Source organism: Ciona robusta, chromosome 3 (genome assembly GCF_009617815.1).
Source record: "Ciona robusta chromosome 3, ASM961781v2".
Lineage (NCBI taxonomy): Eukaryota > Metazoa > Chordata > Ascidiacea > Phlebobranchia > Cionidae > Ciona > Ciona robusta.
The window spans coordinates 3,041,661-3,059,479 of record NC_143237.1 but is presented as its reverse complement, the minus strand read 5'-3'; the positions used below and the strand labels follow the sequence as shown (position 1 = coordinate 3,059,479).

At 32.6% G+C, this 17,819-nt stretch overlaps 3 long non-coding RNA genes across 3 annotated transcripts; all 3 read left to right on the top strand.

Annotated features, from left to right (window-relative positions):
- Nucleotides 1–522: 522 nt before the first annotated feature.
- Nucleotides 523–3,953, top strand: LOC149737831 (uncharacterized). The gene is made up of 2 exons (XR_016384668.1): nucleotides 523–613; nucleotides 3,879–3,953. It is a non-coding gene; the product is annotated as an uncharacterized LOC149737831 (long non-coding RNA).
- Nucleotides 3,954–5,244: 1,291 nt separating this feature from the next.
- Nucleotides 5,245–5,631, top strand: LOC149737830 (uncharacterized). Its single transcript, XR_016384671.1, has 2 exons — nucleotides 5,245–5,322; nucleotides 5,557–5,631. It is a non-coding gene; the product is annotated as an uncharacterized LOC149737830 (long non-coding RNA).
- Nucleotides 5,632–10,485: 4,854 nt separating this feature from the next.
- Nucleotides 10,486–14,337, top strand: LOC149737829 (uncharacterized). The gene is made up of 2 exons (XR_016384669.1): nucleotides 10,486–10,635; nucleotides 14,263–14,337. It is a non-coding gene; the product is annotated as an uncharacterized LOC149737829 (long non-coding RNA).
- The last annotated feature ends 3,482 nt before the right edge of the window (nucleotides 14,338–17,819 follow it).

Below are 17,819 nucleotides of genomic sequence, written 5' to 3'. Positions count from 1 at the left end.
AGCAAAAACACCAAGTTTTATATGATTTGATTAAATCAAATCTCAATACAATAAAATTTGAACTTAATATTTCAGAAACAACAGCAGAGCCGACCACACCTGGATCTGATATTACTACTTCACTACCATTAAATGAAACAACCACAATAGGTGAGCAAAAACACCAAGTTTTTTATATGATTTGATTAAATCAAAATTCAATACAAATAAAATTTGAACCTAATATTTCAGAAACAACAGCAGAGCCGACCACACCTGGATCTGATATTACTACTTCACTACCATTAAATGAAACAACCACAATAGGTGAGCAAAAATACCAAGTTTTAACTGATTTTGTTAAACCAAAACTAGATACGAATAAAATGTGAACTTAATATTTCAGAAACAACAGCAGAGCCGACCACACCTGGATCTGAATTACTACTTCACTACCATTAAATGAAACGACCACAATAGGTGAGCAAAAATACCAAGTTTTAACTGATTTGATTAAACCAAAACTAGATACAAATAAAATTTGAACTTAATTTTTCAGAAACAACAGCAGAGCCGACCACACCTGGATCTGATATTACTACTTCACTACCATTAAATAAAACAACCACAATAGGTGAGCAAAAACACCAAGTTTGAGCTGATATAAAAAAGCCAAAAATGTATACGAATAAAATTTGAACCTAATATTTCAGAAACAACAGCAGAGCCGACCACACCTGGATCTGATATTACTACTTCACTACCATTAAATGAAACAACCACAATAGGTGAGCAAAAACACCAAGTTTTTTATATGATTTGATTAAATCAAATCTCAATACAATTAAAATTTGAACTTAATATTTCAGAAACAACAGCAGAGCCGACCACACCTGGATCTGATATTACTACTTCACTACCATTAAATGAAACAACCACAATAGGTGAGCAAAAACACCAAGTTTTATATGATTTGATTAAATCAAAAAATACAAATAAAATTTGAACTAATATTTCAGAAACAACAGCAGAGCCGACCACACCTGGATCTGATATTACTACTTCACTACCATTAAATGAAACAACCACAATAGGTGCAAAAATACCAAGTTTTAACTGATTTAAACCAAAAATGTATACAATAAATTAACTAATATTCAGAAACAACAGCAGAGCCGACCACACCTGGATCTGATATTACTACTTCACTACCATTAAATGAAACAACCACAATAGGTGAGCAAAAATACCAAGTTTTAACTATTTGGTTAAACCAAAACTAGATACGAATAAAATTTGAACTTAATTTTTCAGAAACAACAGCAGAGCCGACCACACCTGGATCTGATATTACTACTTCACTACCATTAAATGAAACAACCACAATAGGTGAGCAAAAATACCAAGTTTTAACTGATTTAAACCAAAAATGTATACAATAAAATTAAAACTTAATATTCAGAAACAACAGCAGAGCCGACCACACCTGGATCTGATATTACTACTTCACTACCATTAAATGAAACAACCACAATAGGTGAGCAAAAACACCAAGTTTTATATGATTTGGTTAAATCAAAACTGTACAATAAATTTGAACTTAATATTTCAGAAACAACAGCAGAGCCGACCACACCTGGATCTGATATTACTACTTCACTACCATTAAATGAAACAACCACAATAGGTGAGCAAAAATACCAAGTTTTAACTGATTTGGTTAAACCAAAACTAGATACGAATAAAATTTGAACTTAATATTTCAGAAACAACAGCAGAGCCGACCACACCTGGATCTGATATTACTACTTCACTACCATTAAATGAAACAACCACAATAGGTGAGCAAAAATACCAAGTTTTAACTGATTTGGTTAAACCAAAACTAGATACGAATAAAATTTGAACTTAATTTTCAGAAACAACAGCAGAGCCGACCACACCTGGATCTGATATTACTACTTCACTACCATTAAATGAAACAACCACAATAGGTGAGCAAAAATACCAAGTTTTAACTGATTTGGTTAAACAAAACTGTATACGAAAAATTTGAACTAATATTCAGAAACAACAGCAGAGCCGACCACACCTGGATCTGATATTACTACTTCACTACCATTAAATGAAACACCACAATAGGTGAGCAAAAATACCAAGTTTTAACTGATTTGGTTAAACCAAAACTAGATACGAATAAAATTTGAACTTAATATTTCAGAAACAACAGCAGAGCCGACCACACCTGGATCTGATATTACTACTTCACTACCATTAAATGAAACACCACAATAGGTGAGCAAAAATACCAAGTTTTAACTGATTTGATTAAACCAAAACTAGATACGAATAAAATTTGAACTTAATATTTCAGAAACAACAGCAGAGCCGACCACACCTGGATCTGATATTACTACTTCACTACCATTAAATGAAACACCACAATAGGTGAGCAAAAATACCAAGTTTTAACTGATTTGGTTAAACCAAAACTAGATACGAATAAAATTTGAACTTAATATTTCAGAAACAACAGCAGAGCCGACCACACCTGGATCTGATATTACTACTTCACTACCATTAAATGAAACAACCACAATAGGTGAGCAAAAATACCAAGTTTTAACTGATTTGGTTAAACCAAAACTAGATACGAATAAAATTTGAACTTAATATTTCAGAAACAACAGCAGAGCCGACCACACCTGGATCTGATATTACTACTTCACTACCATTAAATGAAACAACCACAATAGGTGAGCAAAAATACCAAGTTTTAACTGATTTGGTTAAACCAAAACTAGATACGAATAAAATTTGAACTTAATATTTCAGAAACAACAGCAGAGCCGACCACACCTGGATCTGAATTACTACTTCACTACCATTAAATGAAACAACCACAATAGGTGAGCAAAAATACCAAGTTTTAACTGATTTGATTAAACCAAAACTAGATACGAATAAAATTTGAACTTAATATTTCAGAAACAACAGCAGAGCCGACCACACCTGGATCTGATATTACTACTTCACTACCATTAAATGAAACAACCACAATAGGTGAGCAAAAATACCAAGTTTTAACTGATTTGGTTAAACCAAAACTAGATACGAATAAAATTTGAACTTAATATTTCAGAAACAACAGCAGAGCCGACCACACCTGGATCTGATATTACTACTTCACTACCATTAAATGAAACACCACAATAGGTGAGCAAAAATACCAAGTTTTAACTGATTTGGTTAAACCAAAACTAGATACGAATAAAATTTGAACTTAATTTTTCAGAAACAACAGCAGAGCCGACCACACCTGGATCTGATATTACTACTTCACTACCATTAAATGAAACAACCACAATAGGTGAGCAAAAACACCAAGTTTTAATGATTTGGTTAAACCAAAACTAGAAATAGAATAAAATTTGAACTTAATTTTCCAAAACAACAGCAGAGCCGACCACACCTGGATCTGATATTACTACTTCACTACCATTAAATGAAACAACCACAATAGGTGAGCAAAAATACCAAGTTTTAACTGATTTGGTTAAACCAAAACTAGATACGAATAAAATTTGAACTTAATATTTCAGAAACAACAGCAGAGCCGACCACACCTGGATCTGAATTACTACTTCACTACCATTAAATGAAACACCACAATAGGTGAGCAAAAATACCAAGTTTTAACTGATTTAAAAAACCAAAAATGTATACAATAAAATTAACTAATATTCAGAAACAACAGCAGAGCCGACCACACCTGGATCTGATATTACTACTTCACTACCATTAAATGAAACAACCACAATAGGTGAGCAAAAACACCAAGTTTTAATGATTTGGTTAAACAAAACTGTGTACAATAAAATTTGAACTTAATATTTTAGAAACAACAGCAGAGCCGACCACACCTGGATCTGATATTACTACTTCACTACCATTAAATGAAACAACCACAATAGGTGAGCAAAAATACCAAGTTTTAACTGATTTGGTTAAACCAAAACTAGATACGAATAAAATTTGAACTAATATTTTAGAAACAACAGCAGAGCCGACCACACCTGGATCTGATATTACTACTTCACTACCATTAAATGAAACAACCACAATAGGTGAGCAAAAATACAAGTTTTAACTGATTTGGTTAAACCAAAACTAGATACGAATAAAATTTGAACTTAATTTTCAGAAACAACAGCAGAGCCGACCACACCTGGATCTGAATTACTACTTCACTACCATTAAATGAAACAACCACAATAGGTGAGCAAAAATACCAAGTTTTAACTGATTTGGTTAAACCAAAACTAGATATGAATAAAATTTGAACCTAATATTTCAGAAACAACAGCAGAGCCGACCACACCTGGATCTGATATTACTACTTCACTACCATTAAATGAAACAACCACAATAGGTGAGCAAAAATACCAAGTTTTAACTGATTTGGTTAAACCAAAACTAGATACGAATAAAATTTGAACTTAATTTTCAGAAACAACAGCAGAGCCGACCACACCTGGATCTGAATTACTACTTCACTACCATTAAATGAAACACCACAATAGGTGAGCAAAAATACCAAGTTTTAACTGATTTGGTTAAACCAAAACTAGATATGAATAAAATTTGAACCTAATATTTCAGAAACAACAGCAGAGCCGACCACACCTGGATCTGATATTACTACTTCACTACCATTAAATGAAACAACCACAATAGGTGAGCAAAAATACAAAGTTTTAACTGATTTGGTTAAACCAAAACTAGATACGAATAAAATTTGAACTTAATTTTTCAGAAACAACAGCAGAGCCGACCACACCAGGAACTGAAATTACTACTTCACTACCATTAAATGAAACGACCACAATAGGTGAGCAAAAATACCAAGTTTTAACTGATTTGGTTAAACCAAAACTAGATACGAATAAAATTTGAACTAATATTCAGAAACAACAGCAGAGCCGACCACACCTGGATCTGATATTACTACTTCACTACCATTAAATGAAACAACCACAATAGGTGAGCAAAAACACCAAGTTTTAACTGTTTTGGTTAAACCAAAAAGTGATATAAAAATTTAATTAAATATTCAGAAAAAACAGAGCCGACCACACCTGGATCTGATATTACTACTTCACTACCATTAAATGAAACAACCACAATAGGTGAGCAAAAATACCAAGTTTTATATGATTTGGTTAAACCAAAACTGTATAAGAATAAAATTTGGACTAAATTTTCCAGAAACAACAGCAGAGCCGACCACACCTGGATCTGATATTACTACTTCACTACCATTTAATGAAACAACCACAATAGGTGAGCAAAAATACCAAGTTTTAACTGAATTGGTTAAACAAAACTAGATACGAATAAAATTTGCACTTAATTTTTCAGAAACAACAGCAGAGCCGACCACACCTGGATCTGATATTACTACTTCACTACCATTAAATGAAACAACCACAATAGGTGAGCAAAAACACCAAGTTTTTTATATGATTTGGTTAAACCAAAACTAGATACGAATAAAATTTGAACTTAATATTTTAGAAACAACAGCAGAGCCGACCACACCTGGATCTGATATTACTACTTCACTACCATTAAATGAAACAACCACAATAGGTGAGCAAAAACCAAGTTTTATATGATTTGGTTAAACCAAAACTAGATACGAATAAAATTTGAACTAATTTTCAGAAACAACAGCAGAGCCGACCACACCTGGATCTGATATTACTACTTCACTACCATTAAATGAAACAACCACAATAGGTGAGCAAAAATACCAAGTTTTAACTGATTTGTTAAACCAAAACTAGATATGAATAAAATTTGAACTTAATTTTCAGAAACAACAGCAGAGCCGACCACACCTGGATCTGATATTACTACTTCACTACCATTAAATGAAACAACCACAATAGGTGAGCAAAAATACCAAGTTTTAACTGATTTGGTTAAACCAAAACTAGATACGAATAAAATTTGAACTTAATATTTCAGAAACAACAGCAGAGCCGACCACACCTGGATCTGATATTACTACTTCACTACCATTAAATGAAACAACCACAATAGGTGAGCAAAAACACCAAGTTTTATATGATTTGGTTAAATCAAATCTCTATACAAATAAATTTGAACTTAATGTTTTAGAAACAACAGCAGAGCCGACCACACCTGGATCTGATATTACTACTTCACTACCATTAAATGAAACAACCACAATAGGTGAGCAAAAATACCAAGTTTTAACTGATTTGGTTAAACCAAAACTGTATACGAATAAAGTATGAACTAAATACTTCAGAAACAACAGCAGAGCCGACCACACCTGGATCTGATATTACTACTTCACTACCATTAAATGAAACAACCACAATAGGTGAGCAAAAATACCAAGTTTTAACTGATTTGGTTAAACCAAAACTAGATACGAAAAATTTGAACTAATTTTTCAGAAACAACAGCAGAGCCGACCACACCTGGATCTGATATTACTACTTCACTACCATTAAATGAACAACCACAATAGGTGAGCAAAAACACCAAGTTTTAATGATTTGGTTAAATCAAAACTGTGTACAAATAAAATTTGAACTTAATATTTCAGAAACAACAGCAGAGCCGACCACACCTGGATCTGATATTACTACTTCACTACCATTAAATGAAACAACCACAATAGGTGAGCAAAAATACCAAGTTTTAACTGATTTGGTTAAACCAAAACTGTATACGAATAAAGTATGAACTAAATATTCAGAAACAACAGCAGAGCCGACCACACCTGGATCTGATATTACTACTTCACTACCATTAAATGAAACAACCACAATAGGTGAGCAAAAATACCAAGTTTTAACTGATTTGGTTAAACCAAAACTAGATACGAATAAAATTTGAACTTAATTTTTCAGAAACAACAGCAGAGCCGACCACACCTGGATCTGATATTACTACTTCACTACCATTAAATGAAACAACCACAATAGGTGAGCAAAAAACCAAGTTTTTAATGATTTGGTTAAACAAAACTATACAAATAAAATTTGAACTTAATATTTAGAAACAACAGCAGAGCCGACCACACCTGGATCTGATATTACTACTTCACTACCATTAAATGAAACAACCACAATAGGTGAGCAAAAACACCAAGTTTTTTATATGATTTGGTTAAACCAAAACTAGATACGAATAAAATTTGAACTTAATTTCAGAAACAACAGCAGAGCCGACCACACCTGGATCTGATATTACTACTTCACTACCATTAAATGAAACAACCACAATAGGTGAGCAAAAATACCAAGTTTTAACTGATTTGTTAAACCAAAACTAGATACGAATAAAATTTGAACTTAATTTTTCAGAAACAACAGCAGAGCCGACCACACCTGGATCTGATATTACTACTTCACTACCATTAAATGAAACAACCACAATAGGTGAGCAAAAACACCAAGTTTTAACTGATTAAACCAAAAATGTACGAATAAAATTTGAACTTAATATTTCAGAAACAACAGCAGAGCCGACCACACCTGGATCTGATATTACTACTTCACTACCATTAAATGAAACAACCACAATAGGTGAGCAAAAACCAAGTTTTTAATATGATTTGATTAAATCAAATCTCAATACAAATAAAATTTGAACTTAATATTTCAGAAACAACAGCAGAGCCGACCACACCTGGATCTGAATTACTACTTCACTACCATTAAATGAAACACCACAATAGGTGAGCAAAAATACCAAGTTTTAACTGATTTGGTTAAACCAAAACTAGATACGAATAAAATTTGAACTTAATTTTCAGAAACAACAGCAGAGCCGACCACACCTGGATCTGATATTACTACTTCACTACCATTAAATGAAACGACCACAATAGGTGAGCAAAAATACCAAGTTTTAACTGATTTGGTTAAACCAAAACTAGATACGAAAAAATTTGAACTTAATATTTCAGAAACAACAGCAGAGCCGACCACACCTGGATCTGATATTACTACTTCACTACCATTAAATGAAACAACCACAATAGGTGAGCAAAAATACCAAGTTTTAACTGATTTAAACCAAAAATGATACAATAAAATTGAACTTAATATTCAGAAACAACAGCAGAGCCGACCACACCTGGATCTGATATTACTACTTCACTACCATTAAATGAAACAACCACAATAGGTGAGCAAAAACACCAAGTTTTAACTGATTTGGTTAAACAAAACTGTACAAATAAAATTTGAACTTAATATTTCAGAAACAACAGCAGAGCCGACCACACCTGGATCTGATATTACTACTTCACTACCATTAAATGAAACAACCACAATAGGTGAGCAAAAACACCAAGTTTTATATGATTTGGTTAAATCAAAACTATGTACAAAAAATTTGAACTTAATATTTCAGAAACAACAGCAGAGCCGACCACACCTGGATCTGATATTACTACTTCACTACCATTAAATGAAACAACCACAATAGGTGAGCAAAAATACCAAGTTTTAACTGATTTGGTTAAACCAAAACTAGATACGAATAAAATTTGAACTTAATTTTCAGAAACAACAGCAGAGCCGACCACACCTGGATCTGATATTACTACTTCACTACCATTAAATGAAACAACCACAATAGGTGAGCAAAAATACCAAGTTTTAACTGATTTGGTTAAACCAAAACTAGATACGAATAAAATTTGAACTTAATTTTCAGAAACAACAGCAGAGCCGACCACACCTGGATCTGATATTACTACTTCACTACCATTAAATGAAACAACCACAATAGGTGAGCAAAAAACCAAGTTTTAACTGATTAAACCAAAAATGATACGAATAAAATTTGAACTAATATTCAGAAACAACAGCAGAGCCGACCACACCTGGATCTGATATTACTACTTCACTACCATTAAATGAAACAACCACAATAGGTGAGCAAAAAACCAAGTTTTATATGATTTGGTTAAATCAAAACTGTGTACAAATAAAATTTAAACTTAATATTTCAGAAACAACAGCAGAGCCGACCACACCTGGATCTGATATTACTACTTCACTACCATTAAATGAAACAACCACAATAGGTGAGCAAAAAACCAAGTTTTGACTGATTTAAACCAAAAATGTATACGAATAAAATTTGAACTTAATATTTCAGAAACAACAGCAGAGCCGACCACACCTGGATCTGATATTACTACTTCACTACCATTAAATGAAACAACCACAATAGGTGAGCAAAAACACCAAGTTTTAATGATTTGGTTAAATCAAAATATACAATAAAATTTGAACTTAATATTTCAGAAACAACAGCAGAGCCGACCACACCTGGATCTGATATTACTACTTCACTACCATTAAATGAAACAACCACAATAGGTGAGCAAAAATACCAAGTTTTAACTGATTTAAAAAACCAAAATGTATACAATGAAATTAACTAAATATTCCAGAAACAACAGCAGAGCCGACCACACCTGGATCTGATATTACTACTTCACTACCATTAAATGAAACAACCACAATAGGTGAGCAAAAATACCAAGTTTTAACTGATTTGGTTAAACCAAAACTAGATACGAATAAAATTTGAACTTAATTTTTCAGAAAAACAGCAGAGCCGACCACACCTGGATCTGATATTACTACTTCACTACCATTAAATGAAACAACCACAATAGGTGAGCAAAAATACCAAGTTTTAACTGATTTAAACCAAAAATGTATACAATAAATTAACTAATATTTCAGAAACAACAGCAGAGCCGACCACACCTGGATCTGATATTACTACTTCACTACCATTAAATGAAACAACCACAATAGGTGAGCAAAAACACCAAGTTTATTATGTGATTTGGTTAAATCAAAACTGTGTACAAATAAAATTTGAACTTAATATTTCAGAAACAACAGCAGAGCCGACCACACCTGGATCTGATATTACTACTTCACTACCATTAAATGAAACAACCACAATAGGTGAGCAAAAATACCAAGTTTTAACTAATTTGGTTAAACCAAAACTAGATACGAATAAAATTTGAACTTAATATTTCAGAAACAACAGCAGAGCCGACCACACCTGGATCTGATATTACTACTTCACTACCATTAAATGAAACAACCACAATAGGTGAGCAAAAACACCAAGTTTTTTATATGATTTGGTTAAATCAAAACTGTGTACAAAAAAAATTTGAACTTAATATTTCAGAAACAACAGCAGAGCCGACCACACCTGGATCTGATATTACTACTTCACTACCATTAAATGAAACAACCACAATAGGTGAGCAAAAATACCAAGTTTTAACTGATTTGGTTAAACCAAAACTAGATACGAATAAAATTTGAACTTAATTTTCAGAAACAACAGCAGAGCCGACCACACCTGGATCTGATATTACTACTTCACTACCATTAATGAAACAACCACAATAGGTGAGCAAAAATACCAAGTTTTAACTGATTTGGTTAAACCAAAACTAGATACGAATAAAATGTGAACTTAATTTTTCAGAAACAACAGCAGAGCCGACCACACCTGGATCTGATATTACTACTTCACTACCATTAAATAAAACAACCACAATAGGTGAGCAAAAACACCAAGTTTGGACTGATATAAAAAAGCCAAAAATGTATACGAATAAAATTTGAACCTAATATTTCAGAAACAACAGCAGAGCCGACCACACCTGGATCTGATATTACTACTTCACTACCATTAAATGAAACAACCACAATAGGTGTGCAAAAACACCAAGTTTTTTATATGATTTGATTAAATCAAATCTCAATACAAATAAAATTTGAACTTAATATTTCAGAAACAACAGCAGAGCCGACCACACCTGGATCTGATATTACTACTTCACTACCATTAAATGAAACGACCACAATAGGTGAGCAAAAATACCAAGTTTTAACTAATTTGGTTAAACCAAAACTAGATACGAATAAAATGTGAACTTAATTTTTCAGAAACAACAGCAGAGCCGACCACACCTGGATCTGATATTACTACTTCACTACCATTTAATGAAACTACCACAATAGGTGAGCAAAAATACCAAGTTTTAACTGATTTGATTAAACCAAAACTAGATACGAATAAAATTTGAACTTAATTTTCAGAAACAACAGCAGAGCCGACCACACCTGGATCTGATATTACTACTTCACTACCATTAAATGAAACAACCACAATAGGTGAGCAAAAATACCAAGTTTTAACTGATTTGGTTAAACCAAAACTAGATACGAATAAAATTTGAACTTAATTTTTCAGAAACAACAGCAGAGCCGACCACACCTGGATCTGATATTACTACTTCACTACCATTAAATGAAACAACCACAATAGGTGAGCAAAAACACCAAGTTTGAGCTGATATAAAAAAGCCAAAAATGTATACGAATAAAATTTGAACCTAATATTTCAGAAACAACAGCAGAGCCGACCACACCTGGATCTGATATTACTACTTCACTACCATTAAATGAAACAACCACAATAGGTGTGCAAAAACACCAAGTTTTTTATATGATTTGATTAAATCAAATCTCAATACAAATAAAATTTGAACTTAATATTTCAGAAACAACAGCAGAGCCGACCACACCTGGATCTGATATTACTACTTCACTACCATTAAATGAAACGACCACAATAGGTGAGCAAAAATACCAAGTTTTAACTAATTTGGTTAAACCAAAACTAGATACGAACAAAATTTGAACTTAATTTTTCAGAAACAACAGCAGAGCCGACCACACCTGGATCTGATATTACTACTTCACTACCATTAAATGAAACAACCACAATAGGTGAGCAAAAACACCAAGTTTTTTATATGATTTGGTTAAATCAAAACTGTGTACAAATAAAATTTGAACTTAATATTTCAGAAACAACAGCAGAGCCGACCACACCTGGATCTGATATTACTACTTCACTACCATTAAATGAAACAACCACAATAGGTGAGCAAAAATACCAAGTTTTAACTGATTTGGTTAAACCAAAACTAGATACGAATAAAATTTGAACTTAATATTTCAGAAACAACAGCAGAGCCGACCACACCTGGAACTGAAATTACTACTTCACTACCATTAAATGAAACGACCACAATAGGTGAGCAAAAATCACCAAGTTTTAACTGATTTGATTAAACCAAAACTAGATACGAATAAAATTTAAACTAAATATTCCAAAAACAACAGCAGAGCCGACCACACCTGGATCTGATATTACTACTTCACTACCATTAAATGAAACAACCACAATAGGTGAGCAAAAACACCAAGTTTTTTATTTGATTTGATTAAATCAAAATTCAATACAAATAAAATTTGAACTTAATATTTCAGAAACAACAGCAGAGCCGACCACACCTGGAACTGAAATTACTACTTCACTACCATTAAATGAAACGACCACAATAGGTGAGCAAAAATACCAAGTTTTAACTAATTTGGTTAAACCAAAACTAGAAACGAATAAAATTTGAACTTAATTTTTCAGAAACAACAGCAGAGCCGACCACACCTGGATCTGATATTACTACTTCACTACCATTAAATGAAACAACCACGATAGGTGAGCAAAAACACCAAGTTTTTTATATGATTTGGTTAACTCAAAACTGTGTACAAATAAAATTTGAACTTAATATTTCAGAAACAACAGCAGAGCCGACCACACCTGGATCTGATATTACTACTTCACTACCATTAAATGAAACAACCACAATAGGTGAGCAAAAACACCAAGTTTTATATGATTTGGTTAATTCAAAACTGTGTACAAATAAAATTTGAACTTAATATTTCAGAAACAACAGCAGAGCCGACCACACCTGGATCTGATATTACTACTTCACTACCATTAAATGAAACAACCACAATAGGTGAGCAAAAAACACCAAGTTTTAACTGATTTGGTTAAAAAACACTGAACTACGAATAAAATTTGAACTTAATATTTCAAAACAACAGCAGAGCCGACCACACCTGGATCTGATATTACTACTTCACTACCATTAAATGAAACAACCACAATAGGTGAGCAAAAATACCAAGTTTTAACTGATTGGTTAAAACCAAAACTAGATACGAATAAAATTTAAACTAAATATTCCAGAAACAACAGCAGAGCCGACCACACCTGGATCTGATATTACTACTTCACTACCATTAAATGAAACAACCACAATAGGTGAGCAAAAATACCAAGTTTTAACTGATTTGATTAAACCAAAACTAGATACGAATAAAATTTGAACTTAATATTTCAGAAACAACAGCAGAGCCGACCACACCTGGATCTGATATTACTACTTCACTACCATTAAATGAAACAACCACAATAGGTGAGCAAAAACACCAAGTTTTTTTATATGATTTGGTTTAATCAAAACTGTGTACAAATAAAATTTGAACTTAATATTTCAGAAACAACAGCAGAACCGACCACACCTGGATCTGATATTACTACTTCACTACCATTAAATGAAACTACCACAATAGGTGAGAAAAAATACCAAGTTTTAACTGATTTGGTTAAACCAAAACTAGAAACGAATAAAATTTGAACTTAATTTTTCAGAAACAACAGCAGAGCCGACCACACCTGGATCTGATATTACTACTTCACTACCATTAAATGAAACAACCACAATAGGTAAGTAAAAATACCAAGTTTTATCTGATTTGGTGAAACTAAAACTGTATATGAACAAAGTTTGAACTAAATATTCCAGAAACAACAGCAGAGCCGACCACACCTGGATCTGATATTACTACTTCACTACCATTAAATGAAACAACCACAATAGGTGAGCAAAATACCAAGTTTTACTGATTTAAAAAAACAAAAATACAATAAAATTTAACTAAATATTCAAAAACAACAGCAGAGCCGACCACACCTGGATCTGATATTACTACTTCACTACCATTAAATGAAACAACCACAATAGGTGAGCAAAAATACCAAGTTTTAACTGATTTAAAAAAGCCAAAAATGTATACCAATAAAATTTAAAACTAAATATTCCAGAAACAACAGCAGAGCCGACCACACCTGGATCTGATATTACTACTTCACTACCATTAAATGAAACAACCACAATAGGTGAGCAAAAACACCAAGTTTTTTATATGATTTGGTTAAATCAAAACTGTGTACAAATAAAATTTGAACTTAATATTTTAGAAACAACAGCAGAGCCGACCACACCTGGATCTGATATTACTACTTCACTACCATTAAATGAAACAACCACAATAGGTGAGCAAAAATACCAAGTGTTTTAGTATGATTTGGTTAAACCAAACTGTATACAAATAAAATTTGAATTAAATTTTCCAGAAACAACAGCAGAACCGACCACATCTGGATCTGATATTACTACTTCACTACCATTAAATGAAACAACCACAATAGGTGAGCAAAAATAGCAATTTTTAATATGATTTGGTTAAACCAAAACTGTATATGAATAAAATTTGAAAAAAATATTCCAGAAACAACAGCAGAGCTGACCACATCTGGATCTGATATTACTACTTCACTACCATTAAATGAAACAACCACAATAGGTGAGCAAAAATACCAAGTTTTAACTGATTTGGTTAAACCAAAACTAGATACGAATAAAATTTGAACTTAATATTTCAGAAACAACAGCAGAGCCGACCACACCTGGATCTGATATTACTACTTCACTACCATTAAATGAAACGACCACAATAGGTAAGCAAAAATACCAAGTTTTATCTGATTTGGTGAAACTAAAACTGTATATGAACAAAGTTTGAACTAAATATTCCAGAAACAACAGCAGAGCCGACCACACCTGGATCTGATATTACTACTTCACTACCATTAAATGAAACAACCACAATAGGTGTGCAAAAATACCAAGTTTTAACTGATTTGATTAAGCCAAAACTAGATACGAATAAAATTTGAACTTAATATTTCAGAAACAACAGCAGAGCCGACCACACCTGGATCTGATATTACTACTTCACTACCATTAAATGAAACGACCACAATAGGTGAGCAAAAATACCAAGTTTTATCTGATTTGGTTAAACCAAAACTGTATATGAACAAAGTTTGAACTAAATATTCCAGAAACAACAGCAGAGCCGACCACACCTGGATCTGATATTACTACTTCACTACCATTAAATGAAACGACCACAATAGGTGAGCAAAATTACCAAGTTTTACATGATTTAAAAAAGCCAAAAATGTGTACCAATAAAATTTAAACTAAATATTCCAAAAACAACAGCAGAGCCGACCACACCTGGATCTGATATTACTACTTCACTACCATTAAACGAAACAACCACAATAGGTGAGAAAAAATACCAAGTTTTAACTGATTTGATTAAACCAAAACTAGATACGAATAAAATTTGAACTTAATATTTCAGAAACAACAGCAGAGCCGACCACACCTGGATCTGATATTACTACTTCACTACCATTAAATGAAACAACCACAATAGGTGAGCAAAAAATACCAAGTTTTAACTGATTTGGTTAAACCAAAAAAGTAGAACGAATAAAATTTGAACTTAATTTCAGAAACAACAGCAGAGCCGACCACACCTGGATCTGATATTACTACTTCACTACCATTAAATGAAACAACCACAATAGGTGAGCAAAAATACCAAGTTTTAACTGATTTGGTTAAACCAAAACTAGATGCGAATAAAATTTGAACTTAATATTTCAGAAACAACAGCAGAGCCGACCACACCTGGATCTGATATTACTACTTCACTACCATTAAATGAAACAACCACAATAGGTGAGCAAAAATACCAAGTTTTAACTGATTTGGTTAAACCAAAACTAGATACGAATAAAATTTGAACTTAATATTTCAGAAACAACAGCAGAGCCGACCACACCTGGATCTGATATTACTACTTCACTACCATTAAATGAAACAACCACAATAGGTGAGCAAAAATACCAAGTTTTAACTGATTTGGTTAAACCAAAACTAGATACGAATAAAATTTGAACTTAATATTTCAGAAACAACAGCAGAGCCGACCACACCTGGATCTGATATTACTACTTCACTACCATTAAATGAAACAACCACAATAGGTGAGCAAAAATACCAAGTTTTAACTGATTTGATTAAACCAAAACTAGATACGAATAAAATTTGAACTTAATATTTCAGAAACAACAGCAGAGCCGACCACACCTGGATCTGATATTACTACTTGAACTTAATATTTCAGAAACAACAGCAGAGCCGACCACACCTGGATCTGATATTACTACTTCACTACCATTAATGAAACACCACAATAGGTGAGAAAAATACCAAGTTTTAACTGATTTGGTTAAACCAAAACTAGAACGAATAAAATTTGAACTTAATTTTTCAGAAACAACAGCAGAGCCGACCACACCTGGATCTGATATTACTACTTCACTACCATTAAATGAAACAACCACAATAGGTGAGCAAAAATACCAAGTTTTAACTGATTTGGTTAAACCAAAACTAGATACGAATAAAATTTGAACTACTGAAACTAAATATTCAAAAACAACGGCAGAGCCGACCACACCTGGATGATATTACTACTTCACTACCATTAAATGAAACAACCACAATAGGTGAGCAAAAATACCAAGTTTTAACTGATTTGGTTAAACCAAAACTAGATACGAATAAAATGTGAACTTAATTTTTCAGAAACAACAGCAGAGCCGACCACACCTGGATCTGATATTACTACTTCACTACCATTAAATGAAACAACCACAATAGGTGAGCAAAAATACCAAGTTTTAACTGATTTGGTTAAACCAAAACTAGATATGAATAAAATTTAAACTAAATATTCCAAAAACAACAGCAGAGCCGACCACACCTGGATCTGATATTACTACTTCACTACCATTAAATGAAACAACCACAATAGGTGAGCAAAATTACCAAGTTTTACATGATTTAAAAAAGCCAAAAATGTGTACCAATAAAATTTAAACTAAATATTCAAAAACAGCAGAGCCGACCACACCTGGATCTAATATTACTACTTCACTACCATTAAATGAAACAACCACAATAGGTGCAAAAATACCAAGTTTTAACTGATTTGGTTAAACCAAAACTAGATACGAATAAAATTTGAACTTAATTTTTCAGAAACAACAGCAGAGCCGACCACACCTGGATCTGATATTACTACTTCACTACCATTAAATGAAACAACCACAATAGGTGAGCAAAAATACCAAGTTTTAACTGATTAGGTTAAACCAAAACTAGATACGAAGAAAATTTGAACTTAATTTTTCAGAAACAACAGCAGAGCCGACCACACCTGGATCTGATATTACTACTTCACTACCATTAAATGAAACAACCACAATAGGTGAGCAAAAATACCAAGTTTTTATATGATTTGGTTAAACCAAACTGTATACAAATAAAATTTGAATTAAATTTTCCAGAAACAACAGCAGAACCGACCACATCTGGATCTGATATTACTACTTCACTACCATTAAATGAAACAACCACAATAGGTGAGCAAAAATAGCAATTTTTAATATGATTTGGTTAAACCAAAACTGTATATGAATAAAATTTGAAAAAATATTCAGAAACAACAGCAGAGCCGACCACACTGGATCTGATATTACTACTTCACTACCATTAAATGAAACAACCACAATAGGTGAGCAAAAATACCAAGTTTTAACTGATTTGGTTA